Source organism: Elephas maximus, chromosome X, assembly GCF_024166365.1.
Source record: "Elephas maximus indicus isolate mEleMax1 chromosome X, mEleMax1 primary haplotype, whole genome shotgun sequence".
Taxonomy (NCBI): domain Eukaryota; kingdom Metazoa; phylum Chordata; class Mammalia; order Proboscidea; family Elephantidae; genus Elephas; species Elephas maximus.
Genome location: NC_064846.1, coordinates 136,104,445 through 136,124,856, shown reverse-complemented (window position 1 = coordinate 136,124,856; position 20,412 = coordinate 136,104,445). Strand labels below are relative to the sequence as shown.

Sequence of the window (20,412 nt, the reverse complement as noted above, 5' to 3'; positions counted from 1 at the left end):
GGAAAGGTCTCGACATTCTGTCCCTCCCCAGTGGGATTTTGGGAGGTAGAATAAACAGGAAGGGACCTGTGAGGGGAAGAAGTATCAGGGAGAAACACTCTTTAATAGTATACACCTGCTTAGCACAAACTCAGAAGGATCAACGTTCTGAATCAAAGTCCCATTTCCTCCCTTCCTTCTTTCTTTCCTCAGTTTGTGTTAAGGTACCTGAAAACAAAAACAAAACAAAACAAAACAAAAACCAAACCCGTTGCCATAGAGTCGATTCTGACTCGTAGTGACCCTACGGGACACATTAGAACTGCCCCATAGGGTTTCCAAGGAGTGGCTGGTGGATTTGAACTGCCAACATTTGGTTAACAGCCATAGCTCTTAACCACTGCACCAACAGGGCTCCATGTTAAGGTACAGTGGAGATGAATTCAAGAACTAAGATGTGGTGCCAGGAATTCGCAGTCTAGTGGGGAAGACCAAAGGTAGACAAATAATCCAGAAACATTATGAGAGGGATAATGGATTTATGCAGGGGCTCTGGGATCAGGTTTTAGTGGGAAAGATGATTTCAGTTTTAGACATTGTCCCAAAGCCAGCTAGCTCTACATAGCCTTCCCCTCTAAGTTGATGACAACGCCATCCTTCTAGTTACTCAGGCCTAAAACTTTGGACACACCTTTGACTCTTTTTTTTTTTTTTTCTCTCACATCCCACATCCAATCCACCAGGGAATCCTGTTGGTTCTGCCTTCATAAAGTGTCTGTAATCTGACTGCTTCTCCCCATCTCCACTGATACTATGGTGGTTATCATGCTGGTTCAAGCCACCATGATATCCCGCCTGGATTATTCCTACAGCTTCCTAACAGGTCTTTCTGTATGTACCCTTCCCTGTCTACAGTAATCAAAGTATCTTATTAAAACAGAGTTCAGATCATGACGCTCCTCTGATCCAAACCCTACAATGACTCCTCATATTTCTCCGTGTAAAAGCCAATGTCTTTCCAAAGGCCTTCAGGAGACTGCATGGAATGGTTTCCAGTACCACTTGGACCTCGTCTCACACTCTTCCCCTTGTTCACTCTGTTCTAAACATACCAGCCTCCTTCATGCTCCTTAAAATTGCCAGATACACTCCAGCCTTGGCGCCTTTGCTCTAGCCGTTCTCTCTTTTGGAATGCTCTTTCCCCAAATATTGATATAATAGAAAACCCTGAAATGGCAAAGATTTAAACAAGATTGGAAAGTTTTTCTTGCATGCATAAAGGAGATGTGAATGTGTCCAGGGACGCTATTGATCCCCGTGGTGTGTCATCAAGCCCCAGACTCATATATTTTTGCTTCCATAGACTGAGCATGTGACTTCCTTCTTTAAGGATACTTCATAGCCCAAGGTGGCTGCCAAAGCTCTGGATTTCATGTTCATATTTCAGGCTGACAGCAGGAAGGCAGGCAAAAAGAAACAGAAGAGTAATAAATGATCACTCTTGGCTGAGTCGGTTCCTTTATAAGCAGCAATCCCAGCCCTTTCACATATAATTCTGTGTGTGCTTCTTTGGTTATAACTTACTCACATGACCATGACCATGTTTATTTCTAGGAAGACTGGAAAATGCAGTTGTTTATTTCAGGGGCAACACACCCAGCTACCAGTAAGAGTTGTGTTACTAAGTGAAAAGGAGAGAATGAATATTGGGGAAGGTGGCTAGCAATCTTTGCCACAGACACGTGGTTTATATGTTGCTGATCTCACCAGAACCAAGATTCTCTGCCAGCACGACCACAGAGCCTGATGCCACCTTGCCCATCTTCATTGTGGAGGTGGGTGGTGGCAGAGAGCCTGGGTTTTGAGCCACACTGCGGAAGTAATACGAAGGAAGGACAGAGTAGGAGAGAAGGTATGGAAACCCTAAGTGTGTAGGAAAGAGAAGAAGAAATAAACACGAGAATCAGGAATCTGGCCCTTCATGAATCAAAGACTAAACTGAGGCTTGAGTCTTATTGTTGATGTTTATCCTTGTTTCTCTTTCCTCTGTAACTGTAAATGCTCAGAATGGTCTGTGTGTGATTTAGCATAAGACCTAGGTGTTCTGCTGGGGGTGTGTGTGTGTGTGTGAAATGTGTCCACGTTCAGTTTCACATTACCCATTTCTTTTTTCATTTTCATTTCAAGAGAGGACATTGGTAGTGCTTTTTGGCCCACATGTGATATTATCAAGGGCAATTTGTGTGTAGAGACCCAAGTGTGAATGAAACTTTGCTACAGAGAGTAGAAAGGGCTTAAAGTTATGATAAATTACAAGAATATGTTTTCTGAGATGTAACATTTTAGTGGTAAGAAAGCATATATAAATTTATCTACTTGAATACACTAGCAGAATTGAAGGGTTGCAGGAGTCTAAAAAATTAAAAACCAGAATGGCATTTCCTAGAATTTGAGATGTTCATACATACCTCTTAAAAACAAGAGGGTGAAATATGCATATTATAATATATCCCATAGAAAAAAGTCTTTAGGGAGATTCAATATGCTCTACCACCCATCTGTTAGACTCTAGTGAACACAAATGTCAGTTTGTTGTACTGTGGTGGTTTGCGTGTTTCTGTGATGCTGGAAGCTATGCCACTGCTATTTCAAATAGTATGCAGGGTAACACATAGTAGACAGGTTTCAGTGGAGATTCCAACTAATACAGACCAAGAAGAAAGGCCTGGTGATTTACTTCCAAAAATTAGCCAATGAAAACCCCACAGATCACAACAGAAAGTTGTCTGACATAGTGCTAGAAGATGAGCCCTGTAGGTTGGTAAGCACTCAAAACATACAGAGGTTACAACAACGGACTCAAGCATATCAACAATCCTGTAGATGGCACAGGACCAGGCGACAGTTTGTTCTATTGTACATGTGATTGCCATGAGTTGAAGCCAACTCGATGGCAACTAACAACAACAATATCCTCCAGTTACTGGTCATCTCTGACTGAGTAACATGAGTAATTTTATTTTTTTTATAATCTCTTTTAAAAGTTATTGGTTTGTGTAATTTAAAAAAATATATTTGTCAGTGTACATGAAAAACCCCTCTCAAACCCAGGGCAGCCAAATAGCCAAAGGAAGATGAATTTTACTTAGTGGGGAGATAGCTAACACGTGAATGCTCCTGAGTGACGGAGTGATGCAGCGCGTGGCACTGCAGTGGTGTGGCACACGGGTTGAAGTGTGGGGGAAGCCCCCTATGTATGCCAACTTCTCAGCTACTGTGCTACTCTGGATTCTCTAGAGGAGCAAATTCAGTGAAACATATATAGATATACACAGAGAGAAATTTACTTCAAGGAAATGGCTCACACGATTGTGAGGAAATGGCTCACACAATTGTGGGGGCTGGCAAGTCCCAAATCCACACGTCAGGCAGCACGTTGAAGACCTTTGCTGGCTCGCATGGTTACAGGGGCTTACAAACTCAAAATTTGCATGTCAGGCGACAGGCTGGAGGCCTCTGCTGGCTCATGGGGTTGCCGGGGTTGGCAATCCAAAATCTGCAGGTCAGACAGCAAGCCAGAGACTTCTGCAGGCTTATGTCCCAAGAACCAGAGGTCAGGCTACAAGAAGACTGCAGGGTCGAGAAAGAGAGTGAGCTTTGCCAGAACACCGATTTATATACTGGAGGCAGGCCCCACCCCTAAGGAAATTCCCCTTTTAACTAATTGGCTGCTCATAGCAGATCACAAAGTGGAAGGTGGTCACACAGTGTCTGCCAAACCACTGAGAATCATAGCCAAGCCAAGTTGACATATAACATTAACCATCACAGTTACCAAGAAGCGGTGTTCTAGCTTGGTACAAACCAGAGTTCTTTTGGAGAGGGGGCATGTGGTTGCATAGTTTCCCGTTCTGTTCCACAAGAAATGTGTAAGCACGAGGCTCCTGTGATTTCTCTGTTAAGAAATCCAGTACACAATAATCAGACTCTAGTGAACACAAATGATTTGCTCTAAACTTTCTGGCTGATATCAAAATTTAGCATGCAAATGCCTCTGTTGGGGAAGACTGGTGCAGGGCAGGGGGCAGGGGTAAGGATCTTTTAGATATGGAACGCTGTGAGGTGGAGACTGTTCCAAATTTCTCAGCCAATAATGATTTGGACATGCGGCAAAACATTTAAATGTATGTTGGGTATGTAGCAAAAGGGGAACTATGCAGGCAGTGGTAATGGAGAACAGGGCACTATCATTCCATTCTTCTGGTAAAGTTGCAAGGAGGAGTTTGCATTTTACGCAGTGTTTGCATTCAAGGGGGAGAAAAGCTCAGGGATAGAGTCAGAGAGAAGGGCAAGGGATAGGAGAAGTCTTTGAGGGCAAGGTGACTGTTGGAATGAGGTTGGCAGTAAAAGTTTATAGAGAGGGTTCTTAGAAGGTTGAGAGAGAGCTCAGGGCGATTTGGAGAGGTGAGGTAGAAGATAGGGGCTTGGATCCTGAATCACTGGGAAATGGAGCCAAAGAAGATGAGATGGAACAACTAGTGTGGAAGGCAGCTCTGATGATGGCAAGGGGACAATGGGGAGCATGACACACCTGGACAGGAAAACCTGATGTTGAGAAGAGTGTGGGAGTCCACATGCAAGGTCGGAGCCAAGATCTATGAGAATGGAGGGAGAGAGTCAATCTCAGCATTTTTCCCCTGGCAGATGCTTCTCAGAAAGGTAGAAATAAAAGTTTTGATGTACATATTTTGTAGGCTCAAACGCATTTCCACCTCAGTAAGCTAATTCCTTCTCCCAAGATGTGTTCGTAGTTCTGTAAAGATGACCTAATTCTATAACACCCAGTAGGAATTATAGCCTTTTCTAGATAAGGGTTAATTTCTCACTATTGATTCTTCTCATATGGGAGCACATCACTGTACGAAGTTACGGAGATCTGATGATTGTATCAAGTGTAAAATAATTGTCTACATTTGTTGATTTAGCATTTTGCCAGAAGAAACCATTTGTTCTTTCAATTGGGAACATAATCTTATCTAAAATGTTCTTATTTATGGCAGAAATTTCCTTTTCAAGATGAGTCTGTGACTCTATGCATTGATGGATACCTCATCCTGAGAGTTCACAACACCATGTGCTTCACTGTTGTATCAGAAAGAAGCCCTTCGGTTACATTTTACTCCTTGACTCAAGTGACAATGGAACCTTTATGTCAATGGCAGGACAATTTATTTATTTTGGCCTTTTTGACAATATAATGATCTCTACTATTCTGGACATCGTGGCTTTCAATACATAGTTCATTCACACATGCTTGAAGCTATTATATTAATTTCATTTTACTTGAAAAGACAGTGTCTTATGTTTTCAAATCATGCAAGTTAAGATGCAGAAAAGTAAGCCACTGTGATATTTGAACCTGGTATTTTAATTACGTAAGTAAAAAAAGTCAAGGTTTCATTTTCACAGCAAATACGATTTTCAGATGACCTTATTGTTTATTTGCTTCTGTTCCTAGGGTGAATTGGGGCTCTTACAAAAACCTTCACACCAAGAGAGTTTCTGAGGTTCATCTTATTAAGTGAACATCAGAAATGTCCCCTCCAATTGGTATGTCCCTAGCTGAAAAGCAGATGATTTTATGACCTTAAAATGATCACCTGAATAAGGGATGCATCTCACTGAGGGATATTGTGCAAGAGGAGATGTGCCAAATACAAAAAACCCGGATATCAAATGAGTAATGTGGTGTCTTGAGAAATGGCAAAAATGATAATCCTGACTATGCAGAAAAGGAATGACCTAAAGAGATGACCTTATTTATCCCTAAGAAGAGAAGTGAGTGCTCTGCTATAAGCTTGCTCTGGCAATACTTGTTCCCCTCTCAGCTTCTCATGATGGTTTCAGAATAAGAAGGCATATATTCACTCTAAACTTAACTCCATTTGTACATACTTTCTTCCCAAAGCAATTTCTTTCCATTTAAATAACCCAGGCTGACTTTAAAAAGTCTCTCATGAGATTTAACTTGCATATGATACTTAACCACTTAGTAAACATTAAAGTGTCATATGAACACTTAACCTTACAACAGGGGTACATAAATCTACCTGAAAATAAAGATGTAAAAGGCAATGCTAAATCTTCAGCAGGTTGTAACTAAAAAAAATTAATGAAGGCATTTCAGTATTATAAATTTCCTAAGTCAGTAATAATAACTCAATATAAGGAAAGAATTTAACGAATGCTTCTAAGATAATGCCCCCCACCCCGGATCACTTTGAAATGAGTTAAAACACTCTAATGAAAAGATTGCTTATACCAATGTATATAGTCTATTATTAATGTCTGTGTTGAAAACCAGACAGTGGAATTCGTGAAAGGTTAGAGCTGGAATGAACCTAAAGGATCATCTAGTATGTTTCCCATAAACTAGTTTGTGATAAAGACAAGACTAGGATGTAGGCCTCTCTGCTTCAAGATCTTTTTTCCTTTTATTACACCGAGTTCTTCATTATCCCTATTTAAATTCTTAAATTTGACCAGAAAATTAATAACTTTACCAGTGCTCTTTTTAAAATTTCTAAAATTTGGGGCATGTCATTTACTAGCTTCTATGGAAAAAGATCAGTTCAAAATGTAAATTATAAATAAATTTTAAGGCTAAGGAATCATTTTCTCTATCTCAAGCATGGGTTTAGAATGCTTCTTAAGTAAAATAAGTCTTTTAAACTTGATAAGATTTTATTTTCTTTTTATGAATTTTGTAAGCTTTTTATTCCTTAATGGTCATTTTAAACTCCTATTTAAATCAAAGGTTAAATTCCCAAACTCATCGTGGGGAAGTAAATGTTCAAAGTTTTAGTGGTACAACTTTAAGGAAAATCTAAAGTTCTTTCTTTGTCATCGTCTCACTCAGATCATCATAAATATTTCATTCTCAATCTAATGGATTTGGCTTAGAGGTACCTTACATAGCCATATTGTGATGTTAGGGTTTGGTTTGTTTTAAAAATTTATAGCAGTTCCAAGCAGAAGTTAGATCTGTTCTCACAACTGCCAATACCGCAGGCCATTTTCTATAAACATCTTCTAAAAAAAAAAAATCAAACACATATTACCAAAGACCCAGAGACACAGATGTTTCTGGTTCTGAAGTTAAGAGATACCAACTTTTGCTTGGCAAAGTGCAAGAGAGAAGGGAACAGATGAGGTCTGATCACCTGTTCCAAGGAGTTCTATGTGAGGATGGAAGGAGTGGAAGGGGATGCCTCTGACATCACTAATTCAAAACAAAGAAAAGAAAGTGGAATAAGTGAGAGATTCCATGTAGCCCAAAAAATAAGATAAAGAACCTTTTATTTTGTCTTTTTTTATTTTAAAAATATAGGCCCTTTGAGTTAAACATATATTTACCATATGACCTAGCAATTTTATTATTTTATTTTATTTTTACCATATGACCTAGCAATTTTATTCCTAGGTATTCACCCAAGGAAACTAAAAACAGACAAAACTGTGTACCAGATAAAGACTAGTACTTAGTTTTCATAGAAACTTTATTCATAACATCCCCAAACTAGGACCAACCCAAATGTCTTTTAATAAAATATGGTGTAGCCATACGATAGAATACTATTCAGTGAAAAGGAACAAACTACTGATGAGTACAATATGGATGAGTCTCAACAACATTGTGCTGAGCAAGAGAAGCCATAGACAAAAGAAGAAATACAGCATAATTCCATTTATATGAAGTTCAAAACTGGGCAAAACCACTCCATGATGGAAAACCTTCAGAATAGTGGTTGCCAGAGGCAGGTAGTAAAGGGATGAGCTGCAAAGAAGCACAAAGGACTTTTAGGGTACTGTCACGTCTTGATTTGGGGTAATGGTTACATAAGTGTATGTTGGGGTTTTTCAACCTCAGCATGATTAACATTTTGGACTGAATAATCCTTTGTCATGGGGTGGCTGTCCTGTGTATTATAGGATATATAGCAGCATCTCTGGCATCTATGCTCTAGATGCAGGTAGCATCCCCCTTCCCTCAGTTGTGACAACCAAAAATGTCAACAATCACTTTCAAATGTTCCCAGGGGGGCAAAATCATCTCTAGCTGAAAACCACTGGTGAGTGTATTTGTCAGATTGTACGCTTAAATGGGTGAACCCATTTTATTGTATGCAAGTTATATCTTAACAAAGCTGGCAAAAGAAAAGCCCTTTAAGGAGAAAAAAAGGAATAACTTTATAGTGAAGAAACCAAACGTTACCTCAGCCAGGTGATCAAGGTCAACATCAACAGTGATAAGTCATGTTGATAGTATATACCCTTCATATGCTGTGAAGAAAATGGCACTTTACCTCTGTGGTCTTCCCAAAACACATAGCCCCATTCTAATCATGAGAGAGAGACGTCAGACAAATCTCAATTGAGGGCATCCTACAAAATGCCTGACCATTACTCCCCAAAAGCGTCAAGGTCATCAAAAACAAAAGTCTGAGAAATTGTCACAACCAAGAGGTGCCTAAAGAGTCATAGTACCTAAATATGATGTGGCACCCTAGAAAGGATCCTGAAACAGAAAAAGGACAGTAGGTAAAACCTAAAGAAATCTGAATAAAATACCTTGTTGTTGTTAGTAGAACTCACGTTGATTCCGGCTCATGATGACCCCATGCACACACAGTAGAACTGCTCCATAGGGTTTTCAAGGCTGTGACCTTTTGGAAACAGATCGCCGGGCCTGTCTTCCAAAATGCCTCTGGGTGGGTCCGAACTGCCAATTTTTTGGCTAGTAGGCAAATGCTTAATAGTTTGTGCCACCCAGGGACTCTAGTTAATAATGAATCAATACCGAAAAAACCAAACCAAACCCATTGCCATCAAGTCGATTCTGACTCATAACGAATCTATGGGACAGAGTAGAACTGCCCCACACTGTTTCCAAGGAGTAGTTGGTGGATTCAAACTGCCAAAAATTTTGGTTAGCAGCCGAGCTCTTAACCACTGCACCACCAAGGATCCAGTGAATCAATATTGCTGTTGTTATTAGGTGCCGTTGAGTCGGTTCCGACACATAGCTGCCCTGTGTACAACAAAACGAAACACTGCCTAGTCCTGCACCATCCTCACAATTCTTGCTGTTTGAGCCCACTGTTGCATCCACTGTGTCAATTCATCTCATTGAGGGTCTTCCTCTTTTTCGAGGACCCTCTACTTTACCAAGAGTCCTGTCCTTCTCCAGGGACTGGTCCTTCCTGATAACGTGTCCAATGTATGTGAGATGAAGTCTCGCCATCCTTGCTGCTAAGAAGCATTCCGGCTGTACTTCTTCTAAGAGACATTTGTTCGTTCTTCTGGCAGTCCATGGTATATTCAATATTCACCAACACCATAACTCAAAGAGGTTAATTCTTCTTCTGTTTTTCTTATTCATTGTCCAGCTTTTACATGCATATGAGGCAATTGAAAATACCATGGCTTGGGTTAGGTGCACCTTTAAAGCAAAATGACATCTTTGTTTTTTAACACTTGAAAGAGGTCTTTTGCAGCAGATTTGCCCAATGGAATATGCCTTTGATTTCTTGACTGCTGTTTCCATGGGGCTGATCATGGATCTAAGTAAAATAAAATCCTTGACAACTTCAATATTTTCTCCATCTATCATGATGTTGCTTATCGGTCCAGTTATGAGGATTTTTGTTTTCCTTCAATCCATACTGAAGGCTGTAGTCTTTGATCTTCACCAGTAAGTGCTTCAAGTCCTCTTCCTTTTCAGCAAGCAAGGTTGTGTCATCTGCACATTGCAGATTGTTAATGAGTCCAGCTTCTTGGATTATTTGCTCAGCATACAGATTGAATAAGTATGGTGAAAGTATACAACCCTGATGCACACCTTTCCTGACTTCAAACCACACAGTATCCCCTTGTGTTTGAACAACTGCCTCTTGATCTATGTACAGGTTTCTCATGAGCACAATTAAGTGTTATGAAATTCCCACCCTTTGCGATGTTACCCATAATTTGTTATGATCCACACAGTTGAATGCCTTCGCATAGTGAATAAAACACAGGTAAACATTTTTCTGGTATTCTCTGGTTTCAGCCAGGATCCATCTGACATCAGCAATTATATCTCTGGGTCCACGTCCTCTTCTGAATCTGGCTTGAATTTCTGGCAGTTCCCTGTCGATGTACTGCTGAAAGTGCTTTTGAATGTTTTTCAGCAAAATTTTACTTGTGTGTGATACTAATGAAATTGATAATTTCCGCATTCAGTTGGATCACCTTTCTTTGGAATAGACATAAATATGGATCTCTTCCAGTCAGTTGGCCAGGTAGCTGTTTTCCAAATTTCTTGGCATAGATGAGTGAGCACTTCCAGTGCTGCATCCCTTTGTTGAAACATCTCGATTGTTATTCCATTGATTCCTGGAGCCTTGTTTTTCGCTAATGTCTTCAGTGCAGCTTGGACTTCTTCCTTCAATACCAACAGTTCTTGATTATATGCTACCTCCTGAAATGGGTGAATGTCAACCATTTTTGGTACAGTGATTCTGTGTATTCCTTCCATTTTCTTTTGACACTTCCTGTGTCGTTCAGTATTTTGCCCATAGAATCCATCAAAATTGCAACTCGAGGCTTGAATTTTCCCTCAGTTCTTTCAGCTTGAGAAATGCCAAGTGTGTTCTTTTCTTTCGGTTTTCTAACTTCAGGTCTTTGCACATGTCATTTTAATACTTCACTTGGTCTTCTTGAGCCGCCCTTTGAAATCTTCTGTTCAGCTCTTTTACTTCATCATTTCTCCCATTCGCTTTAGCTACTCGAAGTTCAAGAGCAAGTTTTAGAGTCTCTTCTGACACCCATTTTGGCCTTTCCTTTCTTTCATGTCTTTTTAATGACCCCTTGCTTTCTTCATGCGTGATGTCCTTGATATCGTTCCACAACTTGTCTGGTCTTCAGTCATTAGTGTTCAATGTGTCAAATCTATTCTTGAGATGATCTCTAAATTTAGGTGGAATATATTGTAGTTTGGCTCTCTTGGACTTGTTCTAATTTTCTTCAGCTTCAACTTGAACTTGCATATGAGCAATTGATGGTCTGTTCCACAGTTGGCCCCTGGCCTTGTTCTGACTGATGATATTGAGCTTTTCCATTGTATCTTCCCACAGATGCGGTCAATTTGATTCCTGGGTATTCCATTCGGGGAGGTCCTCCCGTATAGTCTTTGTTTATGTTGTTGAAAAAAGGTATTTGCAATGAATAAATCGTTGGTCTTGCAAAATTCTATCATAGGATCTCTAGCATCGTTTCTATCACCAAGGCCATATTTTTAAACTACTGATCCTTTTTCTTTGTTTCCGACTATTGCATTCCAATCACTAGTAATTATCAGTGCATCATAATTGCATGTTTGATCAATTTCATACTGCAGAAGTTGGTAAAAATCTTCCATTTCTTCATCTTTGGCCTTAGTGGTTGGTGCATAAATTTGAATGATAGTCTTTTAAACTGGTTGTTAATGCATCAATAGTGATTTATTAAATGTGACAAACGTACCATACTAATATTAAAAAAAGAAAGACGCTAATAATAGAAGAAACTGGGTTTGACGTATACAGGAACTCTCTGTTCTATCTTTAGACTTTTTCCATAAATCTAAAACCTTTCTAAAATAAATAGTTTATTAAAAATAACCCCTTTTAGAATTGACACAGCTTATATGGCATTCAGAAATCTATAGACTTGTGTTTTTATGTTTTAATGTTGGTGACTACAAACATGTCAATATTTTATTAAGCTATTGTCATCTACTCTTAGATCTTTGATCTCATAAATGACCTTAAAATTTTCTCTTAACATGTTGGGGCTGAGTAGGATTTAATTCAATTCAACAAAAATTTATCGAGCACTTACTATATGTCAAGGTCTGAACTAATTATTGGTGACATGAAGATGGATGAGATCTGGCCTCTGTTCTCCAGGAGCTCAGAGTCTAGAAGGAGGCTGCCACCTGGTCTAATGGTGGGGCTATTTGTTATGGGAACATCAAGATGGAAATCTTTATTTTACAATGGTAAAGCCTTGTTCTCTCCCACAGAACAGATTGCAGTGATGCTGGCCTAGGGATGGCCCAAGCCTGGATTAAGGTGTTATATATCTATTTTGAGGAAAAGGGAAATACAGGTCAGTGGGAGGTAAGAATCTTTCTTCAACATGCTCCCATTTTGCTCATTACTCTTCCAGTGTCAACCTGTGAGAGCAGTTGGGATGGTTTTGAGAGACATGATACTTAACTTCCTGTATCAACACAAGGAGAACAATTGTATTAAGCTATGCAGACTTCCTTCTAGATTGTAAATAGTCCTCCATGCCTTCCTATGGTCATGCTTATTCCCAAGTTTCCACATCTGGACAAAACTGTTGAAGGTGCAGGCCAGATGCTGACAGAGTCACTGTAACTCCCTGCATCTCTATTTTCTCATCTGCAAAGAGAAGGAAACCCCATACCTCATGAAATGGTTGTCGTAACCACCTACCGTTGAGTAGGCAGCTGACTCATGGTGATCCCTTTTCATTGGCTGATTTTCAGAAGTAGATTGCCAGGCTTTTCTTCCATGGAATGGCTGTGGTAGGGTAAATGAAAGTGCTTTGTAAATGGATAATTTCTTTGCAGATGTTGATTATTGTTACTGTTCAGATCTCTATTTTAACCTGGGCCCTATATAAACATTTTTATCCTGTGCTTTCTTGTAGTTTTAGAAAATTATCTATCATGAGGGAGTTGGAGAAGCATGGCGATTAAGAACACAGACTCTGGTTCCCTCTGCTTGGCTGTTTACTAGATGTGCAGATAGGAGCAATGCTTCCTTTGGGAGTTCCTGTGAGGATTAAATTAAATAATGTACAGTGAAGTGCTAAGCAAAATGCCTGGTGGGTAGCAAGCACCTGATAATGAAAGTTATCGTTTTATGCCATTTCTGCATCTGTATTCCACTAGAACGTAAGCTTCATGAGGATAGGAATTTTTATTTCATTCACCGATATAATCCAATTTTTATCTTATTCACTGATATGATATAGAATAGTGGTTAGCATACAGAAGATGCTTATAAAATATTTGTTGAATAAATGAATGAACTTGTGGGCTTCAGGCCAGTCTCTGCCTTCTACCCACAGTATGGAAGACACTCTGCTAGGAGCAGAAAACTACTGGTGGCTCAGGGATATCTGTGTAAAATCCAATATTCCAGTAGTCCCATTGCCTCAGGCCAGCAGGCAATTGATTCAAGCTCCCAAGTTTTGGGGAGTAAAGATAGTTACAACTTTTTGACACTTTTCCTGTAGAGGGATGAAGTCTATGTCTCCTCCACTTGAATCTAGGCAGGTTTGTGACTGCTTTGACCAATAGAATATGGCAGAAGTAACAGTGTGCCCGTTTTTAAACTCAGAACTTAAGACTGGTAGCTTCCATTTTGTGTCTCTTGGAAGCAACTACCATGTAAGAAATGTGACTACCCTGAGACCACTATGCTGTGAAGCGCTCAAGCTACATGGGGAAGCGTTGAAAAATGACACACCACGTGGAGAGAGTAGATAACTGGAACACCAGCTATGGAGAAAATTTCTAGCCATGGAGAAAGAAACTGTAAACTACCAAGTGTGGGGATCATGAAATTTGGTATCAGGAGAGTCAGTTCCTTATTTTCATCTTCACTGTCCCCTTTGTTCCAAGAAATGACATTGATGATCTGTCCACTTTGAGAAGAGGAGAGAAAGGGGAGCTGACGCCATTGATGAAACCAACAAACCCCTCTTTTGGGTAACGTTATAAAACAGGTGAGTTCGCAAGGTTATCATAATACCTGTAACGGCCACTGTGGTAGCCAAGCCCCAAGGTAGTTCCAATGACCTTGACTCCTGATATTCCTTTGTGTAGTCTTTTCCCAAATGAATAGAGCTGACCTATGTAACCAACAGAATACTATAGGAATGATGGAGTATGATATCTGAGGCTAAATCATACGACATCGCAGCTTCCATCTACTCTTGGAACACTAGCCCTGGGGGAAGCCAGCTGCCGTGTTGTACAGACACTCAAGCAACCCTCTGGAGAGGTTCATGTGGCAAGGAATAGAGGCTTCCTGGCAGTGTGCCAGCAATGTGAGTGAGCCATCTTGGAAGTAGATTCTCCAGCCTTAATCAGCAGCCTTGGCTGCTAACATCTTGATTGCAACTTCACAAGAGACCATCACCCAGAACCACCCAGCCAAACTGCTCCCAGGTTCCTCCAAAGAAACTGTAGAAGATAATGTTTATTTAAAGTTTCAGGGTGATGTGTTACACAACCATATGAAACTAGTGCAGCCACTATCCCCATATCCTTACCCACACTGTATTTGTTTTTCTTTGCTGTTTTGTTGCTGTGTTCACTCAGGTGTAGCTTGTATTTGGAACTCAGTGATTTAACAACTAGGTTACTTTTTAGATATTTGGTGTCTCAGGAAATCCTACTTGGCTGATATTTCGCACTTCCTTTAATGATAAGTAGACCTCACCTTGTCAGGTGTCTTATAAAAGCAGGCTCTTAGAGGTGAAGACAGTCATAAGGCAGCTCAAAGTTGCCTAATTGACTCATGTTACCTGAAATGTATTAATGTTTCTATTTTGGCCATACTCAACCTTAATATTTTCAAAACACTGTTTGTATAGGGAAATCCATGCTGAGGCCCAAGTAGGCCATGTTTGGAGGCACATGTTCTCCCAAGCATGTGCAAGCACACACCTGCACGGAAGAGAAGTGATGACAGAGTGAAATTAGAAACACCGCCCCTTAGTAACTAGCAAAAGGATTTTCTAATATTGTGATTTCGGCCCTGTTTTCCCTGCTGTTGTGGATTGAATCGTGTCCCCTTAGAAGATATGTTGACATCCTAACCCCTGGTACTTGGAGACACGAGCTTGTTTAGAGATAGTCTCTTTGAAGATGTTATCAGTTAACATGAGTTTATACTGGACTAGGATGAGTCCTAATCCTACATGACTGGCATCCTTATAAAAAAAGGAGAAGATACACAGAAAGGCAGAGAGAAGATGGCCACGTAATGACAAAGGAAGATTGGAGTGATGTGTCTACAAGCCAAAGAACACCAAGGATTACCAGGAACCACCAGAAGCTAGGAGAGGAAAGGAAGGACCTTCCCCTAGAGTCTTGAGAGAGAGAGAGAGCGACAGAGACAGAGAGAGACAGAGAATTGCTCTGCTCACAACCCAAATTTGCATTTCTAGCCTCCGAAACTGTGAGAGATAAACGTCTGTTGTTTTAATCCACCCAGCCTGTGGTACTTTGTTATGGTAACCCTAGGAAACTAATACACCTGCCTTCTTCTCAAACAGAGTTTTGGCAGTGATACCAGGAACTTCTCACTTTTTTAGATAAGTGGGGCCCCAAGTGTTCTGAATTAATTAATTCAGAGCAGAGGCAATTGTCTACACCTTAGGTAGGAGGCTTTTAACTTGGACTTCTCAACTTTCCATCTATCCATCTGTCTGCAAAAGATCTCTTTAAAGTGTTGAAAAGCAAAAATGTTACTTTGAGGACTAAAGTGTGCCTGATCCAAGCCATGGTGTTTTCAATCATCTCATACGCATGTGAAAGCTGGACAATGAGTAAAGAAGACTGAAGAATTGATGCCTTTGAATTATGGTGTTGGTGAAGAATATTGAATATACCGTGGACTGCCAGAAGAAGGGATGAATCTGTCTTGGAAGAAGTACAACCAGAATGCTCCTTAGAAGCAAGGATGGAGAGGCTATGTCTCACACACTTTGGACATGTTATCAGGAGGGACCAGTCCCTGGAGAAGGACATCATGCTTGGTAAAGGGTCAGCGAAAAAGAGGAAGACCCTCAATGAGATGGATTTATGCAGTGGCTGCAATAATGGGCTCAAGCATAGCAACAATTTTGAGGATGGCGCAGGAAGGGGAAGTATTTCATTCTGTTGTACACAAGGTTGCTATGAGTCGGAACTGACTCAACAGCACCTAACAACAACAACATCTGTCTATGTTTTCAAAAGTCGAGTACTGCCTAGTTATGAAAGGAATTGGGGGAAGGCAGAGGAGGCTGCCTAAAAAGTTCTGCTCTGTGCTTATGGAGGGGCGAGAAAGAATAGCCTTTGTAAGGTAGGGGATAATTTCATCAAGTATAAAGCCTTCTTGTCAGCAGGTGTCTGAGAACGCAAAGATAGGTTTCTGAGATAGGAGTGGGTTATCATTTCAGAAGAATTTTAAGAGGGGAATTAGCAATGATCTCACGTGAATGGTTTATATCTCTTATCCTATATGTAGGGCACTGGATCATATAATCTTAGCACTACTTGGTCCAACTCTAAGGTTCCATGAAAAGCCCACCTTTTTATATAATAATTTACTTCCCATGTTAATGAAAACCTAGGAGCTTGAATAGCACCTGTCTTTGTTTTTTTTTCTTTTTTGTCTTGTGTGGATGTTGTTATAGTAATGCAAGTTGACTCTGTTTCTCTACATCTCCTTTGCCTTCTTACATTTTCATAAACTGGGTTTATGCTCAACTTAAATATCTCATGGATATCTAGGAAACAAGTAGTTTGCTTTGTTTGCATCAAAATAAGTTCAATAAAGCTGAGCAGGGGCAGCAACAGAGGTTAAAAGTAACTCCAATTCATTGACTAGGAACAGGAAGAGAAGTCAGATAATTTATAGCCAACTCACAGGTGGAAGGGGAGTGAATTGGTAAGGTCACAATCACAGATCTTTAATTGATGGCTCTACCATCTGTATAGAAACCATTTGGGCACAGAAACCAGTACGACTATGCAATCAAGTCACAGAAAAAGAGACGGCAAAAAAAAAAATCCATTTAATCCGCATAGTTTCTGTTGCCCAGTCTCTTACTAGTTGAGAATATTTTCTCTTCCATGGCTTAATGAATGCCTCATTTTTGTAAGTCCAGTGGAGAAGCTCCTACAACAACACAGTAACAACAGGACCATAAACCTCTAAAACCTCTACCTAACAATTATCCTTTGCTGGCATGTTTGGGACAAATCTCTCAAGCAAGAAAGAAAATAACTACCGTAAAAATGATCTTTATGTCTACATGAACCACAGCCTCTTCTAAACTGAAACCAGGAGAACTAGGTGTTGCCTAGTTACTACTATCGACCTTTCTGACCAGGGACACAACAGAAGGTCCCAGATAGAATGGGAGAAAAATGTAGAACAAAACTCAAATTCCTAAAAAAGGCCAGACCTACTGGACAGAGATAGAGACTAGAGGAACCCTCGAGACTATCGCCATACAAGAATCTTTAAACTTGGAATTGAAGCTATTTCTGCAGGTCACCTTTCAGCCAAATTATAGATTGGCTTATAAAAGAAACAATTATCACCTGTGAGTAATGTGCTCCCTTAAAAAATTAACTACATGAGACCAAAGGGTCAACATTTACCCAAAAGCAAAGCAGAGAAGGCAGGGAGGGGAAGGGAAGCTCGATCAATGGAAACTGAATGGACAGAATGTACATAATGAGAATGCTGACACATTGTAAAACTTGTAACCAATGGCATGGAGCAAGCTGTATAAAAATTGTTAAAGGGGAACTTAATTTGTTGTGTAAACTTTAACCTAAAACACAATAAAATGTCATTAAAAAATGATCTGTATGCATTTGTGTGGACTTGGTTTCTGCCTTGTGTCCACATTTCCTGAGCTTAGGTTGTAGTCATGGTGCAGGTGCCATGCTCTTATTGTTAGTTTCTGACTCATGGCAACCTCATGTGTGCATAGTAGAGCTGCTCCATAGGGTTTTCAAGGCTGTGACCTTTTGGAAGTAGATCACCAGGCTTGTCTTCTGAGGTGCCACTGGGTAGGTTTGAACTGCCAACCTTTCAGCTAGTAGTTGAACACTTAATCATTTGTGCCACCTAGGGACTCCTGCAAGTGCCATAGGCCCTGTGTTTTCAGGTTTCTCTCATGTGGCATGTCTGTAGTGATTCAGATTGAGAATTATGGTGTGCTTGATGTGGCCTTGCTATTAGGGTCACCACCTGAATCTCTGAGACATGATGATTGGAGAGGGTTGACCAACTTCACAAGCACTAGAAGGTATGTGACATCTGGAGGGGGAGCATCTGGTCTCCCTTCATGACCCATGCAGTAAAGCAAGTTAATATGAAAAATTCACCTTGATCCATACCCATGATGCTATGTTGATAGATGGAGACAGAAAATATAAACAAAGAAACATATATTACTTTGGTATCCCAGCAAAGCCTCTGTGGAAATCCTCCAAGGGCTAGTGACCACACAAGTGAAGGGTCTTTACTGTTGTACAAGCCCATGTCTATATCTGTGGGACATGGATGCCTCTCAGAGGTCATATTCAGGTTTTTTTTTTCTATTTCACCCAGATCATTTGCAAACCTTTGTTTTTCTTAACAATGTTTCTGTTTTTCTCTTTATCAAAGCAACACATTAATCATAGTAGAAAATTAGGAAAATATGTAAATTATAAAGTAGAAAATAACAGCTCCCCATAGAACAACCACATTGCTTTGGGCAAATCTGCTGCAAAAGATCTCTTTGAAGTATTAAAAAGCAAACGTGTCACTTTAAGGACTAAGGTGCTCCTGATTCAAGCCCAGGTGTTTTCAGTCGCCTCATATTCATGCGAAAGCTGGACAATGAATAAGGAAGACTGAAGAAGAATGATGCTTTGAATTTATGGTGTCGGTGAAGAATACTGAATATACCATGGGCTGCCAGAAGAGTGAACAAATCTGTCCTGGGAGAAGTACAGCCAGGATGCCCCTTAGAAGCAAGGATGATGAGACCAGGTTGCTATGAGTCAGAGCTGTCTCCACCGCACCTAACAACAACAACAATAGAACAGCCCTTCAGAGATAACCACTGTTAATACTTGGTGAAGGAACTCTGGTGATGCAAACGGTTAAGTGCTCAGCTACTAACCGAAAGGTTGGTGATTCGAACCTACCCAGTGGCAACTCAGTAGAAAGAGCTGGCGATCTGCTCCTGTAAAGATTACAGCCTAGACAACCCTATGGGACTGGTCTACTCTGTCACATGGTGTCGCTGTGAGTTGGTGTTGATGGTAACCCAGAAAAAAATAACAAAAATGACAATATCGGTGCATTTCAAGAAAACTGTTTAACCAGTATGAGTGTGTGTGCATACAGAGTTAAGATCAAATATGTATAATTTTGAATCATCTCTTCCCTCAACATTAAATTTTTACCCTGACACTAAAAATTCATTTTATGCATGCTATTGCTGTGTGAGTAAATGTGATGGACTCAAACAGACCGGACTAATTCTGGTCCTGAGTCCTCCAGTTTCCAGCTCTGAGTGGGCGAATGGCTTCATTTTCATTGTTTATAAAATAGGGATAGTATTAGCTACTTCATAAGGCTTTTATTAGGATTAAATGAAATAATATCTGCAAAGTCTTTACATATTTCCTGGTAGGCAATAAATGTGAAATATATGTTGTTGGAAATTTAGTCTGTTTCCAATATGTTTGCTCTTTATAATGTTGCCACATTTGCCTACATTTAAAATTATTTCCTTAAAATAGATTTCTAGCAGTGAAATAAAGGGCATACACATTTTGAAGGCTTGGTTTCAATTCCTTTCTAGACCAATTGTATTTATTTGCACTCCCACTAACGTTGCATAGCAGTGGTCATGTGGCTCCACCCTTCAGAGTACTATGCATTATCTTTTGTAACTATGCTAATGTGATAAGCAAGTAATAATATCTCATTTAAATATGAATTTTTTTTGTTGTCTGGTGACATTGAGGGGCCCTGGTGGCACAGTGGTTAAGACCTCAGCTGCTAACCAAAAGGTTGCCAGTTCAAATCTACCAGGCACTCCTTGGAAACCCTATGGGGCAGTTCTACTGTGTCCTAGAGGGTCTCTATGAGTCGGAATTGACTTGATGGCAACGTTTTTTTTTTTTTTAGTAACACTGAATTTTTTTCATGCATTTTCAACTTTTTTTATTTCTTCTTTTGTGAACTGTCTGTCCATCAATCAACACATATAATCAGGAGCCACTTTTGTGCCAGGCACTCTGCTAGATATATGATGGGAACACATTTGGGTCAAGACAGGCATGCTCCAAGCTCTGACAATACAGCATTTATTGAGGGCACTGCTTATGTCTGGCACTGGGCTAAATGCTTAACTTGATGATAATGTGAAACATTTTGGGCTTTCTAGATAATGATTAACCTCCTTTGGCTAATTGAAGACTGCTTTTGCTACCTTCCTGTTTTGGCCATGTTCTTCAAGTTGAGACTGCTGTGTTTATGATCTTGGATAAGTCAATTGCTATGGTGTAAATTTAAATTTCATACA

General features: G+C 40.0%; 1 long non-coding RNA gene across 6 annotated transcripts in view; it reads left to right on the top strand.

Annotated features, from left to right (window-relative positions):
• LOC126068956 (uncharacterized) overlaps positions 1-20,412 on the top strand; it is a 60,979-nt gene that overhangs the window by 8,879 nt on the left and 31,688 nt on the right. For 5 of the 6 annotated variants that reach the window (XR_007515778.1, XR_007515780.1, XR_007515781.1 and 2 more), the window contains exons 3-4: positions 12,086-12,182; positions 13,721-13,824. This is a non-coding gene — a long non-coding RNA (uncharacterized LOC126068956). Of the gene's footprint in view, positions 1-12,085; positions 12,183-12,741; positions 12,919-13,720; positions 13,825-20,412 lie in introns of all 6 variants that reach the window. The other variant, XR_007515782.1, reaches the window with a different exon arrangement.